At 36.9% G+C, this 22,876-nt stretch overlaps 1 protein-coding gene across 9 annotated transcripts in view; it reads right to left on the minus strand.

Annotated features, from left to right (window-relative positions):
- TENM4 (teneurin transmembrane protein 4) overlaps positions 1 to 22,876 on the minus strand; it is a 2,941,714-nt gene that overhangs the window by 2,551,727 nt on the left and 367,111 nt on the right. For all 9 annotated transcript variants that reach the window (XM_084975397.1, XM_084975391.1, XM_084975384.1 and 6 more), the window contains exon 3: positions 7,569 to 7,612. The gene's annotated coding sequence lies outside the window, so the exon portion shown is untranslated. The remainder of the gene's footprint in view (positions 1 to 7,568; positions 7,613 to 22,876) is intronic.

The raw sequence follows: 22,876 nt of genomic DNA on the forward strand, positions 1-22,876 counted from the left end.
CATTCCAAATAGTTTTTGATGTTCCGGCTTAAGCATGGATCCATGCCCAAATCAATCAAATAATTCACCTCCTTCCCATCAGATTTGTTCATATCCCATTGGCTTAAAACCTTGGCCAGAACAATTTAAAAAAAGATATTTTCTTGTTCGGGGTGTTGCCAGACTGGTAGGATATCAGCCTCTAAGCCCAGCTATAAGCATATGTTTAGAGCCAATCTGTAAAGGAAGATGGCAGAAAGGAGAGCAAAGCAGAGATGGGATGAGGCTGAGACCTGTTCCTGATACCAATATTTGTCTTTAGATCCAGTCAAGTCCTAATGCAATCTGTGGTTTTTAGTTATTGTGAGTTGCCCTACTATCATTTTTAATAGTTATATTAATTTATATTTTAAAGCGAATCTCAATATCTGTATATAACAATGGGAAAATGGCACCTTTTTTAAGGTTTTTTAAATCACGGAGTGCCTGTTGTGGAGCAGTGGTTAACGAATCCAACTAGGAAACATGAGGTTGCAGGTTCGATCCCTGGCCTTGCTCAGTGGGTTGAGGATCCAGCATTGCCATGAGCTGTGATATGGGTCGCAGACATGGCTCAGATCTCATGTTGCTGTGGCTCTGGCGTAGGCCGAAAGATACAGCTCCGATTAGACCCCTATCCTGGGAATCTCCGTATGCCGCAAAAGCGGCCCTAGAAAAAGCAAAAAGCCAAAAAAAAAAAAAAAGATTTTTTAAATCATATATGATACATTTAATAGCATAATATGCTGATTTGCCAGAATGTAAAATACAATTAGATGGGTAGGTACAAAATGCTGCAGGATAAGTTTAGAGAGATGGGTTTGACCTTGAATGCCCTTGCAAGCTAAGTTAAAGAGTGAGGTATGCAGAAAAGTAAATAGGAAGTAAAATTAAAGCTGATGAATAATGATAGGAGCAAGAGTAGGGCACAAGAGAAACAAATAAATGCTACCTCCTTTCCCCTCTTGCCTTCCCCTTCTCCCAGTCTCGACCACTCTCTCTCTCTCTCTCTCTCCCTCCTTCCCTCTACCCTTCTCTTTCTCCTTCCCTCTCTCATTCCTGGTAGTTCTACTATCATTCCAATGTTAAATAAAATAATTAATTACATTATGAATTAAATTCAATTCACAAGGCAAAACACTTTTTTAACGTGTAGACTGAAAAGCATAATTATGTGAACAAGGAAAAGTTTCAAGCACAGGAGGTGTGCTTGGGCTCTACAGTCTTTAAATCCTGACAGTCTACACAGATGAATGCTCTTTTACATTTACATCTCACAATAACTCTTATGAAGGAGGTCTTTATTATGTCTACATTTAATGACTGAATTCAATTAGTTTTCCTTGTACTTTCCATCTTCTAGAGGCTGCCTGCATCCCTTGGGCTCAGGGTGGCACATCACTCCTACCTCTGCTTCTATAATATCATTCCATCTTCCACTCGGACCTCTTCCAGGAACTCTTGTGATTACATTGGGCCCATCCAGATAATACATAATATAACGTTCCTATCTTAAGACTCAACCATTATCATGTCCTTTAGCATTTCAGGCAACCTATTCACAGACTTCAGGGATTAGGAAATGGACCTCTTGTCAGAGAGCGTTGGGCATTATTGCATCTACTATATAAACCAACTCTTAGAGAAATTAAAAGGCATGTTTAAAGCTGCACATTTCCTGTAAAGATTCATTTCAACTCCAGCCAGGACTGCCTAATTCCGAAATACGTGCTCCTATCTGTTATGTCTGTGACATACAGACACTTTCATGGCACACGCTATGATGTTATAAAAATGTAGAAAAGAGTGTGGATTTACTCCATTGTCAGTCTCAGGAATAGTTTGTTTGGTCCTGCCTGAAGCCTTTTTCTCAGCCATAAGCTGCAGAAAAGTGAATCTGTTCCTAGGAAAAGTACATCTGCATGCTTCTTCCAGGCAGTTGCAAGACATTCGTGTCCTTATGATTTACAATGTATACAAATCCTGGCACCCAGTTAGTTTCCTGTTGGCAAAACGACTTCACGAGATACATCATTCTTATCTTAAATATTTGTGAAAGTCAGTCAGTCAACCACCATTTATCGAGGGTCTAAAAAAGCATTCCACGTAAATCAACGTGCTGTAAGTCGAAAAGATAATCGCTCAAGTGTTACTAATGAAAGTGGTGTTCCTCAAATGAAAGTTTTTCAAAAACGTGCAGACTGTGAAAATACACTCAGACACACAAGTGACCAACCACATGGTCAAACTATTGTCAGTGATCTGAAGACTTATAAGATGTCTGAAAGCCGCTATGTCTGTCTGTCTGTCTACCTATCTAGGTACCTACCTGCCTACCTACCTGTCCACCTATCTACCTATTTATCTACTTACCTATCTATTGGTCTAATACACACCAACACACTCAGAATACGTATCTCATCTCCCTCTTCCACTCAGGAGCACGTCTAAGTAAAAAAGTGCATCAAGACATTCATTTTTTTAGATGTAACATCCAGCCTAGTGATATGATCACAGCAATTCCTTAAAAATCATTCGTGGAATGAGGAAGTACCCTAACCTACAAAACCGTGCTCTAACAATGAAGTCCTCCTAGTTAGACAGAGACCAGAATGCTGAACTACATGCAGCTCCCTGAGTGTACGACACTCGTATTTGAGGGCTCTTTAACAAAGTATTCCATCTAACTGGAATGCTCTTTCCAGCCTCTTTACCTAGTTAATTCATACCAACACCTCAAGTATCACCTTCTCCAAAGCCCTTCTCATTTCCTTACAATGAATTTGATGTTCCATTCACGTGCTTTCATATCACTCAGTACTCACTTCTTTGGTGACACAGATTACCACTCAGATTAGCTAGCTATTTGTCTGTGGTATCTAGGGTACTGTGACTCCAGGAGACAAGTCTGTGTCTTATCTGCTGGTCTGAGCCCCCATCCTGGAGGACGGCACATAGTAGAAACAAAATGCAGTAGGAGCTGGAAGCTGAAAAGTCTCATGTTGTATAGAGGCATTTTTTTTTAAGAGTCTGGCCTCAAAATCTCCACAGCAACATGTTCTTCTTTTTAAAAGTGTATTCAAGTATAGATGATGTGTAGAGGCATTTTAAAATGAGTTTTCTACGGTGATAACACCCTCAATGCAAGTACTACTCAAAACCCTATTCCCGCTTTCCCTAGTTGATGAAACTCCTTCATTGTTATTGTTATTCTTAGCTCAAAATGCAGGAATCAATGTTTTCCTTAAATAGAAGCATAGAGATTGTATGTATACTGCTTCATGGAGAATAAGGAAAACACAAATTATCTAAGGATCATGGCCCAGTAAGAAATTAAGCTTCTCACATCAGTAGAGTCAGACTCTACTGTATGTGGACAGTACCCTGGCAGATGCAGGCAGGTCCTCACCCCTCAGGGATCTGGGAACCAAGGAAACACTACTGAAATAGGCTCATTCTGTTCCAGTTCTGGGCGGCCTCACTCATTTCTAATGAGATTCTCTACCTTGATTAAATAAATTGAGAATTTAATCTACCACTCTTTTGTGGGGTGTGTGTGTTTGGTCTCTGTCTGCTAAACTTGAAATTGAACAGAAATTCAAGAAAAGCTTTATAAAAGAAATAACATTTGAACAAGAATTTCATTGAAGGCTAAAGTTTTGTTCTGTGCAGGAGTAGGTACAAGAGCCTTCTAGGTAGAGGGCAAATGGACAAAACTAGAATGGTGTTCAAGAAAAAAAAAAAAAAAGAGAGAGAGAAAGAAAAAAAAAAAAAAAAGTCCGGAACATAAAATGAAATTGGACTGGTAGGTGGAAAAAGATGGAATATAAGGTTGGAGAGGAGGGTTGGACCTTGACATCGAATGCCCTTGAAAGCCAAATTAAAGAGTAAATGGTAGCAAGAAATGACATAAAATGATTTTTTTAAATAGGCTATTTAGTCAGCAAATGAAGTAAGATGTAAGAGCCATTTAGGATTAATGTGATTTTGTGGATTCTTCAAGCATCTTTAGTTTAACTACTCTCTACCATTTACCTTCCTCAGAACACACTGTCCTGGCTATTTTCGTTTTAATTTATTTGATTTTTATTAGAATATAGTTGATGTACAGTGTTGTATCAATTTCAGCTATACAGCATAGTGACCCAGTCATACAAACACATATACACATTCTTTTTCTCATACTGTCTTCCATCATGCGCGGCCCCAAGAGATTGTGCATGTAAGAAATTCTGCAATAATGTGAACTCAATCAGGGCCAGACTAAAGAGAAACATTATTCATAAAATAACTCCAAATTCTCACTTAGAGTCTCCCAGTATTCTCTTTCTCGTTTCTGAAATGTATCATACTTTATAGCATTACAGTTTTTCCTTCTAGAATATGAACTCCTTAAGCACAAGAAGACATGTCCAAATTCCAACAACAGCAACAATAAAAATAATAGTAATGATCACTAATAGCTACACAATGCTTACTGGGTGATAACAATACCTCTAAGCACAGTTCAAGGATTCATTCATTCAGTACTTGGAGATGGTAAAAATGCAGCATAGAAAAGCACAGGTAATATACTTTGTATGAGCCAGAATGATGGACCAGAAATTCTAGATCCAGAGTCCTTACTCTTAATGATTTACCATAGGCAATACTGTTCCTTTACCAAAACCAAGCTGTTATATATATATGCTATAATCAAATAATAATAAAATTCTCTATTTATCCAGAGTCTTAGCCTCAAAAATATAACTCTTTTTTTTGGGGGGGGGGTGCACCCGTGGCATGGAGATGAGGTTCCCAGGTTAGGGGTTAAATCAAAAGTGCAGCTGCTGGCCTGCACCACAGCCACCACAACATCAGATCTGAGCCGCCTCTGCAACCTAAACCACAGCTCAGGGCAATGCCAGATCCTTAACCCCCTGAGCAAGGCCAGTGATCAAACCTGCATCCTCATGGATGCTTGTTAGATATGTTTCTGCTGAGCCAAGACGGGAACTCCAAAAAAATATATAACATTTTAATTTGTTAAATCAACAAATATTAAGGTATCTTATATTCCAAGAACTTCCTGTTCAAGATTTAATAATAAACAAGAGACTCTATCCTCATAGACCTTCTAGCCATGAAAGAACTGTAGCTACCACATGTCATATAAATAAACTTTTACTCATTCGTAGCAGGTATCAACATCCAAATTATGTCTTCAGTCATATTTTTTAATAACACATGTTAACCTGAAAGAGTGATGGTTATTTTAGTGAATTCGTGTATCTTTTGAGACTTTGAACTGATATGTGGCATTAGCAAGAAAACACATTTTAATAAGAGTTGTGTGGTGGGGAAATGTTAACAAAGTACCTTAGACAAATGATTGTCTTGCTCCTCAGGGTTTATATATTAGAAAGCATATCCAAGCCAATCAGTAATGCTTATATTGCAAGAGGGAGTGATTCTAGACCCGGGAGTAAGCCTTTGATACAGCAGTTCTCAACATTTGAATTCATCATGTTGGAACTGTTTGGGAAATAGCTACTTACCTGTAAAAGTTAAATGTACTCCTTCAACCATAAGAAGTATTTGAATCATAGATGTCAGTTTCTCATGTTTCTAGCTTAGTACCACAAAATAAGTCATTATTTTGTACTGATTTAACATATAAGTTTATATATTCCTTATGAATGCTTTATTGCAGTGTTGTATAAAATACAGAAATGCCAGTACTAAAAATGGTTGTCCTTTTGAGAGGTGAAGGAATCAAAACCCAAGGTTGCTTCCTTGGACCCATTAAATGGCTGTTCAGTTTGACCAACATGGCTAGTTTATGAATAGTTTCCTCACAGACTAAATTCCAAATGGCCCTTGATAGCATTTTTCTGCAGTCTCCTATAAGTAGGCATGGCTGCCAATCAGATAGCTCCTACCTAAGAGAGCAAATACATGAATCACATGTTTTCAAGAAAGATACTCAACATATAGCATGCATTTTTAAAAAACATTAATATTAAATATGAAAATATACTAAAGAACCAAACATATCTCCAGATGCCCCAATCTTCTCCTTTATAGACAACATTTTTCACATCAAAATACTTCAGTTTGTACACAATGATGTGGTCTCTCATTTTGCAACACCTGTATTTTATATTCATTGACTTATTTCCACTCCCCTTTTATTCATTCTAAATTTTTTTAAGTTTTCACAGGTTATTATTTTTAAATTCATAACCCTTTTTATTTCAGCACATTCTCAACTAATACTTAGAATGTAGGTTATAGTTCCACATTATCATATTTGACTGTGGTCATATCAGACAGCATTGTCTCACTTGCAAAATAAATATTTAAAAGAGAAATGCTATGGGAACAAATCATCATTATTATAAAATGATAACAAGCAGGTTTGGTGTCATAGAATAAGCAGTATTCTACTTTGACTACTATATTAATATTTCCTCTTATATTCTCAAAGGAGATGATTTAAAAATGTACAGCCAGAATGTGTGTCTAAAAGAAAAATATCACATACAGATATTAGTATAAATTCCAATCTCTAAAACATAATTAAAACTACACGTAATTGCATTTCCAATGACTCTGACAAGATATCTTGAATTATTCAATGAATAGAGAGATACAGACACCAACCACCTCTTTTGAATAATCTATCTGATCTACCACACACTTAAGAATAAATTCTTACTGTACTGCTTCTCGGGTAAGTTAGATATAGATCCATAAAGAGCATAGATCTGTAGAACATCTAAATTATGTATTAAGAAAGAAACTAGATTCCTCCTGGTTTACCACAAAACTTGTGACTCCACAATTACGGTGATTTCAATTTGAATACTACGTGAATAACAACAGAAAATACTCTCCGCCATTAAATTAAATCAACACAAAAAATATTAGTTTGAAACTCAATCAAAGTTCTAGTAAACTTTGATTATTAAGTGTGCATGCTACAATATTGGAAAGCTTAATGTTTTCTGATAAAAGCTTATTACTTCAATGTATAAAAGAAACTAAATACTTCATCCCATTCCAATTCTAGAACAAGAATGAATCATTCATTTCTAATATTTAAGCCATATGAGAAGAAAGAATTTCAGCGATGTTCCATACTTTTCATAGAACGCTAAGATGTTTAAAAATATAAAATCCATGCAAATTACATTGCCTATAGAAATTAACAATCTACAGTTCCTCTAAAGTTAGTTGTCCTATTTTTCTTCTTTTCCTTTATTCATATGAACTCTTAGTTTCCTTTAAAATGTAGTTTGTGTCATGATAACACAAATATCAAATGTTCTCCAAATCATCTAATTCAATTATCTTTTCCACTTCATAGACTGAACTGTTTCCCCTTTCAAATTATTCAGTGAGGGATAAAAAAAATATATTTCTCTAGATACTTCATCTTCACATCTGCAGGAAGAGAACAGAATATTCCAATCCCCATAAATCATGGCTCTGAGTTTATAGCTTTGAGGACCAGAATATCTATTGCTTAAAAACTGCATCATATTAAGAAATGTGATGTCACTTACCAGTCAGCTTACATTTTAGCACTCAACTCCAAACAAAAATGACACTGGAAGAATAAAAAAGAAAATAATTTAAATATAAAAGTAAGCTTATAAAATCTGAGTATTTTATAGTAAATTTGGAAAGCATATTGTTAGAGCTACATTAACACACGATTTACATACTTTTTTTTTAGATAAGATGCCTTTCAATGACAATAATATCCATAGATTCCCTATAGATAATCGAATCTGTACAAGATGATATTAAAAGTTTATGGCAGAGAAGTAAATTCAGTAACTCTTTTGAAGGCATCAACTAGGATGAAAATTCATTAAGGATAAGAATAGTTCCAGCTACAGTCTGTGCCCACTTAGTCGTTTAACCAGATGTGACAGAAATAGAGATCATGATACTAATTGTAGTCTTTTTTTTTTTTCATAACATAGGGATTGACAGACTTCTGCCAAGAGACAGTAAATATTTTAGGCTTTATAAGCATGCAGTCTCTGCTTCAACTACTCAACTCTATGTAAATGAATAGTTATGGTTGTGTTCCAAATAACCTTTATTGGCAAAATTGGCCAGTTGACAAAGATTTGGTTTCTGGACACGGTTTACTCACTTCTGGCAAAATGTACTGAGAGTTCCCACTCAGATATATCAATCCTCACACATGGCAGATAGTGAAACACAGAGAATCACAAGTACTGAATAATTATAGCCCTCAGCTTCAGAATAAGCTATGTGACTTAAAATCTCTCTCTCATACACACACACACACATATACCCTGTGGAGTTCTCAGCCCTAAACGATGATATATGAGATTTAAAGATTTTTAGTGTTCATGAAAAATATAAAAAATATATTGTTTATAAAAGGTAAACATCTAACAATGTAATAGTAAATAGAAAAAATATATATTTTAAAAGAAGGAAGACAATTCTTTGTTGATTTTTATTTGTGCTTTAAAGAAAAATTATGCTAAGTGATAGCAAGTTTCCTGTGACGTGTAGATATAGGAGTTCAAATACTAAATGAAAGGAATAAGAGATTAAAATTAGCCAAAGAAATTCATCAGGCCAGCTTTACAGTCCTTGGGAAATGAGTTGAAAAGATGAGTCTGGGAAGTGTCGTTCAAGAGAAAAGTCTGATGTCAGTCTAGAAGGTCACAGTGACAGGCTCCCTGCAGCACTATCATTATTTGATCTTTAGGTATTCAATATGTGAGACTGGTAGAAATAAGACAGACTGAACTGCCAACACAAAAAGCTATTCAGAGAAATATTTATCTTACTCTTTTTGGCAATATGAGATGAACTCAAAACTGGCAGGTTATGCAGGAGAAACAATACTATCTGTGACAGGGAATAGTAATAAGGTACATTGCCATTATTTCACAGTTATAATTGTAATCACTCTTCCTTACTCATTTTTGAATTTTCAAAAGTGGCTCTGTGTCCCTCAAAGTACGTTTCAATATTTAGGGAACATCTACTCCCACCCACTCACTCACACAAGCACTTACACTCCAAATGGGCATGTTCCATTTTAAATAGCTAGCTTGTCCTAGTAACCCCACCTGTATGCTCAAAGAATGACTCTACATATGAGAGCAGAGAAGAATAAAGCACTTTGAACAAACACAAATCACGGATTTCGTGTTCTTTTAATTCTCATGACTCCCAGGAATGGGTTCAACGTGCCCTTGAAGATTCAGGTGTCGGAGTCCTAACCCCCAGTACCCCAGAAATGACTGTATTTGGAAACTGGGACCTTACAGAAGTAAGTAAGGTTAAATGAGGTCATTAGAGTCATCTCTCGTCCAACGTGACTGGCGTCCTTATAAGAAGACACTCAGAGGCAGACATGAGCACACACAGAAGAAAGACCAGGCAGAAGGCGGCCATCTAAAAGCCAAGGAGAGAGGCCTCACAAGACAGCAACCCTGCCAACACCTTGATCTCCAGACTTCTTACCGTCAGAACGGTGAGAAAATACATTTCTGCTGTTTAAGCCCACCAGCCTGTGGTACTTTGTTATGGCAGCCAGAGCTAAGTCAACACACTCCCTCTTTCTTGTGCCCAACTGTAATGCCCATCAAGGGATGGCAGCAGCAAAGCAGACTCTGCTACCTTGAATGTAGCTAAAAGCCAATTTACCCCACCTCCTTCCTTTCCCAGCCACAGTGACGGCTTGCAACTAGAGAAGAAATCGTGTTACATGCTTGGCCTGAAGGAAGGGTAACTGGCTGCAGGGGGGAAGAGGAAGGAGGAAGGCTCATTGGACATGACAGTTCTCCATTTTAAGAGAAGCTGCAAATGGATCTGGAAAATGTAGTTGGAATCTATGTGGTCAGAAACAACACTGTCTCTTTTGGTAAACTCCCAGTTCTTGGCTAAACTCCAGAGGCCAGATGTTGGAATTCCAATTACCATGAAACTGTCAAAAATGAAGGTTGTTTTGTAAGACCTTGACAGTCGGCTCATCATTTCAGAGAAAAGCAGGGCTCTTAAACATTAACATGCTCAAAGTCACAAAGGTAGCTATTTGTAGATCCTGCATTCATTACAAAATCGCATTTGTCTTTTTCCAAACGCTATGCACTACGGAAACTCTGCCTCAGTGAGCAGTTCACTCAATAGATCAAAAATTTATCAAGTTATGTTGCAGACACACTTGTTACTATTTAAGACACAACAGTAAGCAGCAGAGAGGAAGAACCTATCTCGCTGAATTTATACTCTAAATAATGGGTGATGGACAATAAATAATAATCGTAATAGATGATTACATTATATGATTTGTTATGAGATTAAAAGTGGTAGAGCAGAAAAGAAAAAGTATAGTAGGATAAAGGGATTGGGGGATTGTGGAGCAGAAACTGACACGGAACAGGGGAAGAGAGGGTTTTCAATTTTAAATTCAGTGTTAAGGACGGCTCATTGACATTTCAGCAAACAACTGACAAAGATGAGGGAGGTAAGTAGGTGACTATTTCCATGAAGATCAACCCTGCCAGAGAATTCCAGTACAAATGCAAGGCCTTAAGGTTTAAGACTGGGGCCTACTTGACGTTTTGGGGAAATGGCAAGGTGACCAGTGTAACTGGAGTAAAATGCATGAAAGGAGAAATAGTAGGAGATGGAGCCAAATCAGGAAAGGGATGGAGGGATCTAGTTAGGAAGGGCCCTGCTATTGGAAAGAGACTGAAATTTACTCCACGTACAATGGGGAACCATGGCAGGGCTTGGACCAAAAGTTAATCCTTATGAAAAGGATCATCTTGGCTGCTTTCCTGAGCATCACACCCAGGTTTTATGTGAGGTAGAAGCAGGGAACTAAGTCACTGCAATCATCCTGATGAAAGATGGTAGTGGCTTGGATCATGGTAATCGTGATGGAAGTGGTGAGAAACAATTGGTTACCGATGAATTTAAAGGTTATGAATTTGAGAATAGGTGACATATTAGATATGGGTTCTGAGAGAAAGAGGAGAAAGAAATTGGCTATTTTAATACGTGATCTCTTTCCATTAAGGTTTCTCTTGTATATAAAAGATGCTGTATTGTAGGATAAAGTGTGAGCTTTAAAGAAAGTCTGGGGTTGATTTCTGGTTCTATTATGTACTGGGCATTCCTTTCCTCAACAAAACAGTGCTGTAGCCAAGGGCTCAGGTGTTAAGTTCTGTGGTCTTTCCTGTGAATTTTGACTCTTTTTCTTACTAACTCTGAGCAACTGACTTTGACTCACCAATCCTCCTTGTATAATTGGAATAATAAGCAATTATTAGAGAGGAATAGAGAAAGAGGCATAGGAGGGAAAAGAGAGAACGTGTCACAAATGAAGCAGTAGCAGCTCAGTGCCAAAGAATTAGCAGGTGTGGGGTATTGAATCATTGGCTCCAATCCCTGCCCCCTCCCTGTATCCACATCCCTTGCTAGGTAACTGGGTAGTTGCTCCTTCTAAAGAGGAAGAGTATACTTTCCCACTCCTTGAGTTTGGCTGTAGAAGTAGGGAAAGATTACAGCATGAATATTCTAGTTCTGAAGAGACTTTGGGGTATTTCTGCTTTTGCTGCAGCTCCATCCTAGCTCTGGATTGCCCTGAGGATGAGAGCTGCATGGAGACAGAGCCAGTTCTGTTAACCCTCAACTGCAGCCGGAAGCAGAACTGCCAGGTCAAGCCTAGTGGAACCCCATGCAACATAAAGACACCCATGTGAAAATAAATAGTTTGTGTTTTTAGCCACTGAGTTTGGGGGCATTTGTTGCATAGCAATGGTTCAGTGATGCAGAAGGTATTAACTAATCTGAGCCTTTTTCCTTAGGATTTTGATTAAAACAAAATAAAAAGCAAACAACCCTTCGCAACCACTCTTCCACCCCTCCCAAATGTGCCTATGAATCATCTCCCTTTGCTTTATAGTTTTTGAATAATTTAGTGCTGAGAGCAGATTGTAAGTTAAGACACAAGTCAAATTCTTTAACACAAAATACCAAATTTCACATTAAGCTTCCCAAGAGTCACTTACCTCCTCCTTTAAGTTATAGAGTCCCTTGGAGAGTTTGACAAGTGCTAGAAAGCTTCAAATAGGATCAGAAGCCAGAGCCAGTGAATTTGAGCACTACTCTTTTTTATGTCAGAGCACTCTCTCTTATTCATTTTAAATTCAATGGGGGAAACAAACTGCTCTAAACTAATTCTTTGCAATTAAATATGCCTAAAAAATGAAGTATTCTATACAGAAAGAATCCACTGCTTTCTCCAAGGCAAGCCAAGGACCTTTCATGACAGGATGATAGATAATATTCCTAACTGTATTAGTTATTCAGGTGTGCATCTTTTTATATTTCTTGGGTTATAAAATTTAAATGAATGATTGTTATGTGAGATTCAGCAGGAGAAAAAAAAGTGCTGAAAAACTGCCCCCAAATTATTTAGAAAGCAGCATTTTGAAAAGAATATTTCTAAGACAGTAAAACATCTCATTAAAATAAAGATTACACCAAGATTTCATGAGAAGTATCAGGAGAAACTGTTAATCCCCCAAATAACCATTTCCTCACTGACTCCTCCCTCCCTTTTTTTTTTTTTTTGAGCTTACATTATCTTCTGTCTACCTCATAATTGTACTTGAACTCCATGACAGTGATCAATATATCCTTCTCTTGCTTTTGATCACTCCTCAACTTTCAGCCTAGTGTCTGCCACATAGTAGGTTCTCAAAGCAGGTAGTAAACTATAATTACAGAATATTGAATTGTCATCACACCACACTTGGGCCTCCCATGCATTTTATATGCAAGCATACGTGTGTGCATAATCTCGAAAACTTATCTCTGTAAAAACTACCCCCAAACTTCACACTTCCAAGGCATTTCTTAAAATTTCCATCCTTCACCTCAGTCTAAGTCAAGACCAGTTGTTGGAGTGGGTCATAGGGAGAATGTTGACCCATGAGCTGGACCCAGATGATCAGAGTCTCCTCCCCTCATCCTCTGTCTTTGGAATATATGTCCTTCCCTTTGTTCCATAGTCAAAGCCATTTCAAGGACACAATCTTCAGAGAGTAAGGTGCTATTGAAACAATCAGCTGAGGATGTGACAGAATGATGTGAACTTATTAAGTCTGGCAGTGCAGAGATCCACTCATCTTGTGGTTGCCCAAGCTAAGCTTATGTATTAAAACTACCACTTACCAGAGTTTCTGTTGTTGTGCAGCAGAAATGAAACTACTAGTACCCATGAGGATGTGGGTTCGATCCCTGACCCTGCTCTGTGGGTTAAGGATCCACATGGCTGTGGCTGTAGCTGTGGCATAGGTAGGCAGCTGCAGCTCCAGTTCAACCCTTAGCCTGGGAACTTCCATATGCTGTAGGTGCAGGCCTAAAAAGCAAACAAACAAACAAACAAAAAACTATCACCTACCAATTAGGAGGCGTCCACCTTTCTTTGGTCTCTTCTTGTCCTGTGCGTGCAGGGGCCAGTTTGCAAATCAACACCATTGCAGGGAAAAGAGCATGATCACTGCTTAAAATGTGGTTTACATTCTGGCTCTACCGTTTAATAATCATGGAGCATCCAAAAAGCTACAAAGCTTTTCTGGTCTTCAGCTTCTTTATATGTAAAATGGATAGGTGAATCAGACCAATCAAACCACTTAAGAGATAGCTGAGAGGACTGTGCTAGATCTTACAGGAGAAAATGCCTTGCATAGGGTGTCCACTTCACACAGGTAACTGTCCTTCTTTCCTCCAAGATCTTATGTGCATATCTTCAAAGAGTTCAATGATAAATTTGCTTCTCATAGAGAAGATTGTTGTCATTGTTTTAATGCTCAGAAATGCAGGGATCTGGATGCAGCTGGAGGGCTGTGAATTATCAAAAAAAAGCCTCAGCTATAGGCAATAATTTTAATGTTAATTAACTCCATCTGGAAGGAAAAGCAGGTGTTGAAATTGATCACTTAAGTACAGAAAGCAAGAGCTGTTTACTAAACTCTCCTTAAATTAATTTGGCTGAGCTTGTGGTTAAATTGCTTTCAAGTCACTTTTCTATAAATGCCTTATACCAAATGCTGAAATTGGAAAAAGAAGTAGACCAAGCAAATTTTAATGAAATGTAACAAACTGGATTGAAAGGTTACCTAAAAATAAAAATTACATTTTAAAAATGAAAAAAAAAAAAAAAAGAGCAACAGTCTGTTTTGCTTCAATAGCAGGTAAAATCTGAGCAAAAACCTAAAGCATTTTCCACGTTTTTCACAAATCACCAGAGTCAACTCAAAATGGGGACACCAGAAAAGGCAACTCCTAGGCTGTCAAACACATTGAATCAGCTGTGCCTGTGAGGCCAAGGGATCTGCATTTCACAACTACTTAGCTGATTTTCATTCTCACTAAAACTTAAGATCATTTGCCTAAGAGTGACACAGGTTCCTAGAGAGTTAGCAAATTAGGGCAATGGTTATCTGAGAAGGTAAAAGTTAACAGAGAAGCTTGGACAATATCATCAAGAATCTGGACACCAACATCAAATTTATACTTTTCATTTAAGGACATTCTGATATGACTGGCCAATGGGGACCTGCTGTATAGCACTGGGAACTCTACCCCATATTCTGTGATAATCTATATGAGAAAATAATCTGAAAAAGCATGGATGTGTGTATCTGTATAACTGAATCTTTTTTTTTAATACAGCAGAAGTTATCACAACTAACTATACTTCAATAAAGCTTTTTTTAAAAAAGAACATTCTGATATAACAGTAGTATTCATTTAATTTCTTTTTTTTTAATAATTTTTTTTTATTTTCCCACTGTACAGCAAGGGGGTCAGGTTATCCTTACATGTATACATTACAATTACATTTTTTCCCCTACCCTTTCTTCTGTTGCAACATGAGTATCTAGACAAAGTTCTCAATGCTATTCAGCAGGATCTCCTTGCAAAACTATTCTAAGTTGTGTCTGATAAGCCCAAGCTCCCGATCCCTCCCACTCCCTCCCCCTCCCATCAGGCAGCCACAAGTCTCTTCTCCAAGCTGATTATAAGAGAAATGCAATGCAAATCAAAACTACCATGAGATATCACCTCACACCAGTCAGAATGGCCATCATTAATAAATCCACAAATAACAAGTGCTGGAGGGGCTGTGGAGAAAAGGGAACCCTCCTGCACTGTTGGTGGGAATGTAAACTGGTACAGCCACTATGGAGAACAGTTTGGAGATACCTTAGAAATCTATACATAGAACTTCCATATGACCCCGCAATCCCACTCTTGGGCATCTATCCGGACAAAACTCTACTTAAAAGAGGCATGTGCACCCGCATGTTCATTGCAGCACTATTCACAATAGCCAGGACATGGAAACAACTCATTTAATTTCTTTACCTTCTGTCATTACCTAACTCCTCAACAGAAAAGACATATTGCTTAAACTTCTGTCCAAGACCTTCCATAATGTGATTTGATTGTCCGTTCCACTCCACGGTGTGGTCCCTAAAACAGCAGCATCAGCATCACCCAGACTTAGAGAATTAGAATTCTAGGGATGGAGCCCAGCAATCTATGTTTCAGCAAGGCCCATACCTGATTCTGAGGCACACAAGTTTGACAATTATTGTGTATCCTTCAGTGTTCCCCATGATTCACCAGACTTTAGTCAGCTGCTATGAATGAGTTTCCTATATTAACTTTAATATAGGAAACTTAGGTGGGTCTCCTTTTCCCCTTTCAGATGGAAAGGCAGATTTTGAAATCAAACTTATGGTTATCAAAGGGTAAATGTGGCAGGGGGGAGGGATAAGTTAGGAGTTTGGGAGATATATACTACTATATATAAAACAGAAAGCTAACAAGAATCTATTGTATAGCACAGGGAAATCTCAAAATTCTTTAATAATCTATATGGACAAAGAATCTGAAACATAAAAAAAATACATATATATGGATAACTGATTCACTTTCCTATACACCTGAAACTAACACAACATTGTAAGTCAACTACACTCCAATAAAATAAAATTAAAAAAAGAAAGTGGCCTTGGAAACGCAGAGTAACAAGTGAAGGGTTTTGAATGCTTTACTATTTCTGCCTTAGTCTATTTTAATTTCAGCGAGTACTCTAAACAAATAACCACCTAATTTTTTTTTTTTTTTGGTCTTTTTGCCTTTTTCCAGGACTGCACCCATTGCATGTGGAGGTTCCCAGGCTAGGGGTCTAATCGGAGCTGTAGCCACTGGCCTATGCCAGAGCCACAGCAACACCAGATCTGAGCCGCATCTATGACCTACACCACAGCTCACGGCAACGCCGGATCCTCAACCCACTGAATGAGGCCAGGGATAGAACCTGCAACCTCATGGTTCCCAGTTGGATTCGTTAACGACTGAACCATGATGGGAACTCCAATAATCACCTAATTTTAAGCAATTTAAAGCTACCAAGCAAAATGGGAAGAAACAAAGTAAATTGCTTTCTTGATTATAAAATTTAAAATTTACTTAGGCCTATAGGAGAATAAATCATTTAATTACAAGGAGTATGCATTAAAGAAACAAATTGTGCGATGCATGTTTTGTTTGCAAAAATGGACGCCTTTGTAGAGCAGAGCCTCATTAAAAATAAATTAATTAAGGCCATAAGATATGGACCAAATTTGATAGTATGTAGGTATATCCTAAAATTTGAAGGAATCACTTTAGAAAAACATAAGCCATGCTTGTGCAACAAGATATAGAACAAATCATGGAAGTGAGTATATGATTCAGGAAGCTAGAGTATGGTTTATTATAAGCAGGGAAAAAAACATTTTTAAGAACCTTCCACATGCCAGTACTCTCCTAAACGCTTTACATATGTTATCTCTATTTTACCATCACCAAACCCCCTCAGAAGCAAAAATTGTTTCCATTTTACAGAAGTCAAAAATCTGAAGCACATCATCACACATAAACCTAGTAAATTAAAGAACTAGGATTCAAACCCATGACTGTGGGTCCAAGGCTGTATAGTGGGATGTATGCATTTTTCCCATTGTATTAAGTGATGTTATGCTAACCTAGGACCTTCTTCACTTAAATCTTGCCTTTATGAAAAATGAAAGACTACACATCTCCCTCACTTTATGACGGAGTTACATCCTGACAAACACATTGTATGTTGAAAATATCCAAAGTCAAAAATGCATTTAATATGCCGAACCTACAACACAATTCAACCTCCCCTACCTTCAACATACTCAGAAAGCTTACATTAGTATCAGTGTAAGTATTCATTACATTAATGAATGTTGGGCAAAATTATTTTCACACAGCTTATTTTATAACAGTGTTAAATATCTCATGTAATTTATTGACCACTGTACTGAACATGAAAAAGAGAATGACTGAGTGGACACAGAATAGTTTTAGCATATTGACTGTGAGCACCTTGGTGACAGGGAGTTGAGGGCTCGCTGCCACTGCCCAGCATCATGAAAGAGCATCTGACTGTGTATCGCTAGGCCAACAGAAGATCAAAATTCAAAACCTGAAGTATGGTTTCTACGAAATGCATATTGCTTTTACAACACTGTAAATGTGAAAATGTCCAACCAGCATAAGTCGGGGACCATCTGGACTCCTATGACACGACATCAGTAATTTTCAATGAAGTCATAATCTATTCACAGCCATACTCAGTGAACCTGGGATAACTTTATGTATAACATTTCTGTTCTACAGGACTGTGGACGTGGGAAACAAATACGCAAGATCACTGAGGCATATTCCTTCGAACAGTCCTTATAAATTGCCCAAGAATTGGCAGCTAATTAGCAGCTCATTAGCAACATTGATAAGCCATGTGACAAAAACAAATGCTGTGCTAACAGAAGGAACAGAGCTTTCCAATGAATATTAAATAGACTTTAGGATAAAATCAAATTGCTAAAATTAACTTCCTATAGATTTCTCAATGATCCTTATTTTGTGTTTACTTACACAAATATTTATAAATGGCCATTTTTTAAGCAATGTGGTAGTTTTGAAGATGAAAAATAGGTGTCAAACACAATTCTCGTCTTCAAGAAGCTCATGATATAACAAGATGATTTTTGCATCTACACATTAACTTTTTTTCTTTTCTAAACAACCTTCATCAAGCCTGAAAATGATCTTTTTAGGTAAAACCTGGCATTGCATGAGGTATCCACACATGCACATCTAACCCCATATCTGCTGGGTAGACAGATTGCTATTCAAGTAAGCATAAGAGAAGGGTAAGGAAGACACGGCTATGAAATGAGGAACAGGTTTTGATGTGTATAAAAATTAGATCTATGAGATTAAAGTGTTTTGAATGACCTTAGTTTTCAGGCCAATCTACTTTTCCTATTAAAAGCATTCAGTTGTTCTCCATTTCTGTTAAAAAGAAGTTCTAACTCCTTAAACTGGTATACAAGGTCTTGACTTTTCTTTCCATTCCCTTTGGAATTCTTGAGAGCAGAGTTTCGGTTTTTTTAATCTCTGAATCTTTGGCATCTAATATTGGGCAGGGACATAGTGTGAACTTAATAAATACTTGAATAACTGAGTCATAAGTAGGTACTCCTCCAATTCAAATCTATATGGAGAGTATATGAATGCTAGGCCAGTGGGTATCATGGAGACTCCACTTTAAGCTATAGATACCGTTAAAAGAAAAGGGCATATATAAACACTTGCCTCTTAAAAGAACAAATCCAGCTATTTTAATAAAGTAATTAAATAGATCATCTTATATAACAAAGTTTTGAAGAAATAAAGGTATTTTCATGGTTCCTCACAATGAAATTTGTACTTACGATGGTAGTAAAATAATTATGTATAGGAGATGTGATTAGAATTATAGAACACTTACAATTCTCTCTTTCAACAGATAGTACTTATAACATCACGTGACTTTTCTTATAGTTTGCAAAGGGTCTAACACTTAAAAGGAGTGTATCTCATCTTTTTCCTGAAATTTCTTAAGCACAGACAGAAAAGAAAAAAAAAATCTTAGGTTCACACAGCTGTAACTTTAACGCAACTTAACCATTGAGTCTAATGTATCTGTGAACCAATAAAGAAATTAAAGAATGAAAATGAGATATGACTTGAAAAAAGTCAACTTGTGAATACAGTAAGAATCAGTAATCATACTTCCACCTTTAGCGTTCTGCCCACTAAATTTCCTAATTTACTCTATCCCAAGAGTAATTTTCTTGGCAGGATTGGTTTGGTACCTGTGACTAAAGGATTCATAATTGATTTTAAAAACAATTGATTGGCGTTCCCATAGTGGTGCAGTGGAAACGAATTTGACTAGGAACCATAAGGTTGCAGGTTTGATCCCCGGCCTCACTCAATGGGTTAAGGATCAGTATTGCTGTGATCTGTGGTGTGGATCACAGACGCAGCTTGGATCTGGCATTGCTGTGGCTGTGGCGTAGGCTGGCAGCAATGGCTATGGCTGGTTCCTAGCGTGGGAACCTTGATATGCCTCAAGTGCAGCCCTAAAAAGACAAAAGACCAAAAAAATAATAAAAATAAAAACAATTTATTTACATATAATTTAAAATGAAACTAGCAACCTTTGACACATCAGTCAATCTCGATTTCAACTTTCCACCATTTTATGATGACACATTAAAGAGACAAACAGGGAAAACATTAACTATGGATAAAATGAAGAAAGATGTATTAACTTGATAGTGTGTTGGTCAACTTGCGCTTTTCCTCATGAAAGAGATGAATTCCTCTTGCACAGAAGAAGGAAGAAATATAACTTCATTTTCATTTTCCACTAACTGAGATTCAGAGCCCATTAAAATCAAAAAACCATTAGTGGTTGTGATGGTGGTAGTTTTGAGTGACAGGGAAAAAAACTGTAGGAAATGAGAGATGGTTCCATCTTAGTCTAGTAGAGATGAATTGTTTATAATAGTTACACATATACAATTGTCTTCTAGATGTTAAAATGGGAGTATTCCATAAGAATAAAAAATATTCGGGTAGAAGATCTAACAGTAAATTCTCAGACCATGCCTTTTGGAAAACTTCAAGTCTGTATATCTATATCATTGGCTTTATTTTGGAGAAAAAATTAAAGAAAACTTTAAAAATCAAAGCTCAAAGTTGAAAAGATGTGTATTCTGAGAAAATCAACATAAACTTTAAGAAAAATATGAATTTTCAATAAAAAATTGATTTGCTTGTCAAAATAGGACAGAACACCAAAGATTAAAAAGAGGTCAAAATAAGAGGACATTATTTTTCTACTTTAAAAAAGTCTCCTAGAAAAATAGTCGATAGCATCAAACCTATTTGAAAGAGAGTACATGAAACAAAAATTATATCACCAGTGTCAAGAAAGCTGATGTAAAGCTATAAGAAATCTATCTATAATGCAAAGAAGAGACTGAGAAGTCTCTTGTGAATACAGGGAGAAAAAGTATGACAAAGATTAAAGTAATGGGAAAGATAGTAGCTACAGAAAACAAAAACTCCAACAATATCAAATGTTAAGATCTTAGAATTTCAGGATAAACAAAATTGCATGATATAATAAACAGTGACAAAGTTAAAGAAATTTCTCTGAAATTAAAAATGAGATTGTCTTTAAACTTTTCAGGTAAAATTTAAGAGAGATCTTCCATACTAAAGGGAGTTTTAAAAAGGTTGAATTTCAATGACAAATATTTAAAAATACTCAAACATTAAAATAGTATCCAAAAATACATGGACCACAGTCATCAAGACAGTGTGGTCTGGTACCAAAACAGAACAGAGAACCCAGAAATAAACCCAAACACCTTTAGTTAATTAATCTTTGACAAAGGAGGCAAGAACATAAAATGGGAAAAAGACAGTGTTTTCAGCAAGTATTGCCTGGAGACCTGGACAGTTGCATGCAAATCGGTTAAACTAGAACTCACCCTCACACCATGCACCAAAATAAACTCAAAATGGCTGAAAGGCTTAAATATAAGACAAGACACCATCAAACTCCTGGAAGAGAACAGAGGCAAAACATTCTCTGACATCAACCTTACGAGTGTTTTCTTAGGTCAGTCCCCCAAAGCAACAGAAATAAAAGCAAAAATTAACCAATGGGACCTATTCAAACTGACAAGCTTTTGCACAGCAAAAGAAACCGAAAAGAAAACAAAAAGACAACTTACAGAATGGGAGAAAATAGTGCCAAATGATGCAACGGACAAGGGCCTAATCTCTAACATATGCAAACAACTTACACAATTCAACAGCAAAAAAGCCAACAACCCAATTGAAAAATGGGCAAAGGACCTGAGTAGACATTTCTCCAAGGAAGATACATAGATGATCAACAAGCATGTGAAAAATGCTCAGCATCACTGATTATTAGAGAAATGAAAATCAAAACTACTATGAGATACCACCTCACACCAGTCAGAATGCCATCATTCATAAGTTCACAGATAACAAATGCTGGAGGGGGTGTGGAGAAAAGGGAACCCTCCGGCACTGTTGGTGGGAATGGAAGATGGTACAACCACTATGGAGAACAGTATGGAGGTACCTTAGAAACTACATGTAGAACTACCATACGACCCAGCAGTCCCACTCTTGGGCATATATCTGGACAAAACTTTCCTTAAAAAAGACACATGCACCTGCATGTTCATTGCAGCACTAGTCACAATAGCTAAGACATGGAACCAACCCAAATGTCCATTGACAGATGACTGGATTAGGAAGATGTGCTATATATACACAATGGAATACTACTCAGCCATAAAAAAGAACTTGACATAATGCCATGTGAAGCAACATGGATGGAACTAGAGACTCTCATACTGAATGAAGTAAGTCAGAAAGAGAAAGACAAATGCCATATGATACCACTTGTATCTGGAATATAATATATGGCACAAAGGAACCTTTCCACAGGAAAGAAAATCATGGACTTGGAGAATAAACTTGTGGTTGCCAAGGGGGAACAGGAGAGAGTAGGAGAGACTGGGAGCTTAGGGTATGCAGATGCAGAATGCTGCCTTCCTTTGAGATGGATTAGCAATGGGATCCTGCTGTGTAGCACTGGGAGCTCTGTCTAGTCACTTAATGTGGAAAATGTAATGTGAGAAAAAAGAATGTGTACATGTAAGTGTAACTAGGTCTCCATGCTGTGCAGTAGAAAAAAAAAAAAATATATATATATATAAGTAAATGATAAAAAATACATGAAATTACTCTGATTCAACTATCCCCTGTGACAATAAATCCCCCAAAACAATGGAGCACAATTTAAAGGATTTTGAGTGTGTTCATATATGATGATCCAAGAGTTAATAAATATAGTGCAAAGTAAAGATACATTTCAACCTATATCAGACAGTTAAATAGATTCAGAAAATGTGTTATTTTGGAAAAAAATAACAAAGATATTTTTCCATAATATTTGAAATAAAAATCGAGAAGCAAAAGAAATTACACTATAAAAAGGTCAGTAAAAAGGAATACATAAAATGAGTTTAACATGAGATTAAGTCCATGTTTTTGGATATACAGGTACATTGTTTTATAAAATACTTAAAAGAGAATGCTTTACAAATGCTTAAAAGGGAAGCTATTTTTATAAAAATACTAACACTGAAAGCCAGGAAGTTGTCAAAAATTAGGAATGTGCCCTCATTAGGGTGGTTTCTTTAATGTAGATCATTAATTAGTAATACATATTTTATTGTAGAAAACACTGGAAGTGGAAACACATGTGTATGTACATGTATATGCATGTGTACATGTGCATACACACATACACGCACTCATACACAGAAAT

The sequence above is a fragment of the Sus scrofa genome, chromosome 9 (genome assembly GCF_054392235.1).
Source record: "Sus scrofa isolate SSC_HxYL_T2T_F1_AM1 chromosome 9, Sscrofa_HxYL_maternal_Yorkshire_Landrace_v2.0, whole genome shotgun sequence".
NCBI lineage: Eukaryota > Metazoa > Chordata > Mammalia > Artiodactyla > Suidae > Sus > Sus scrofa.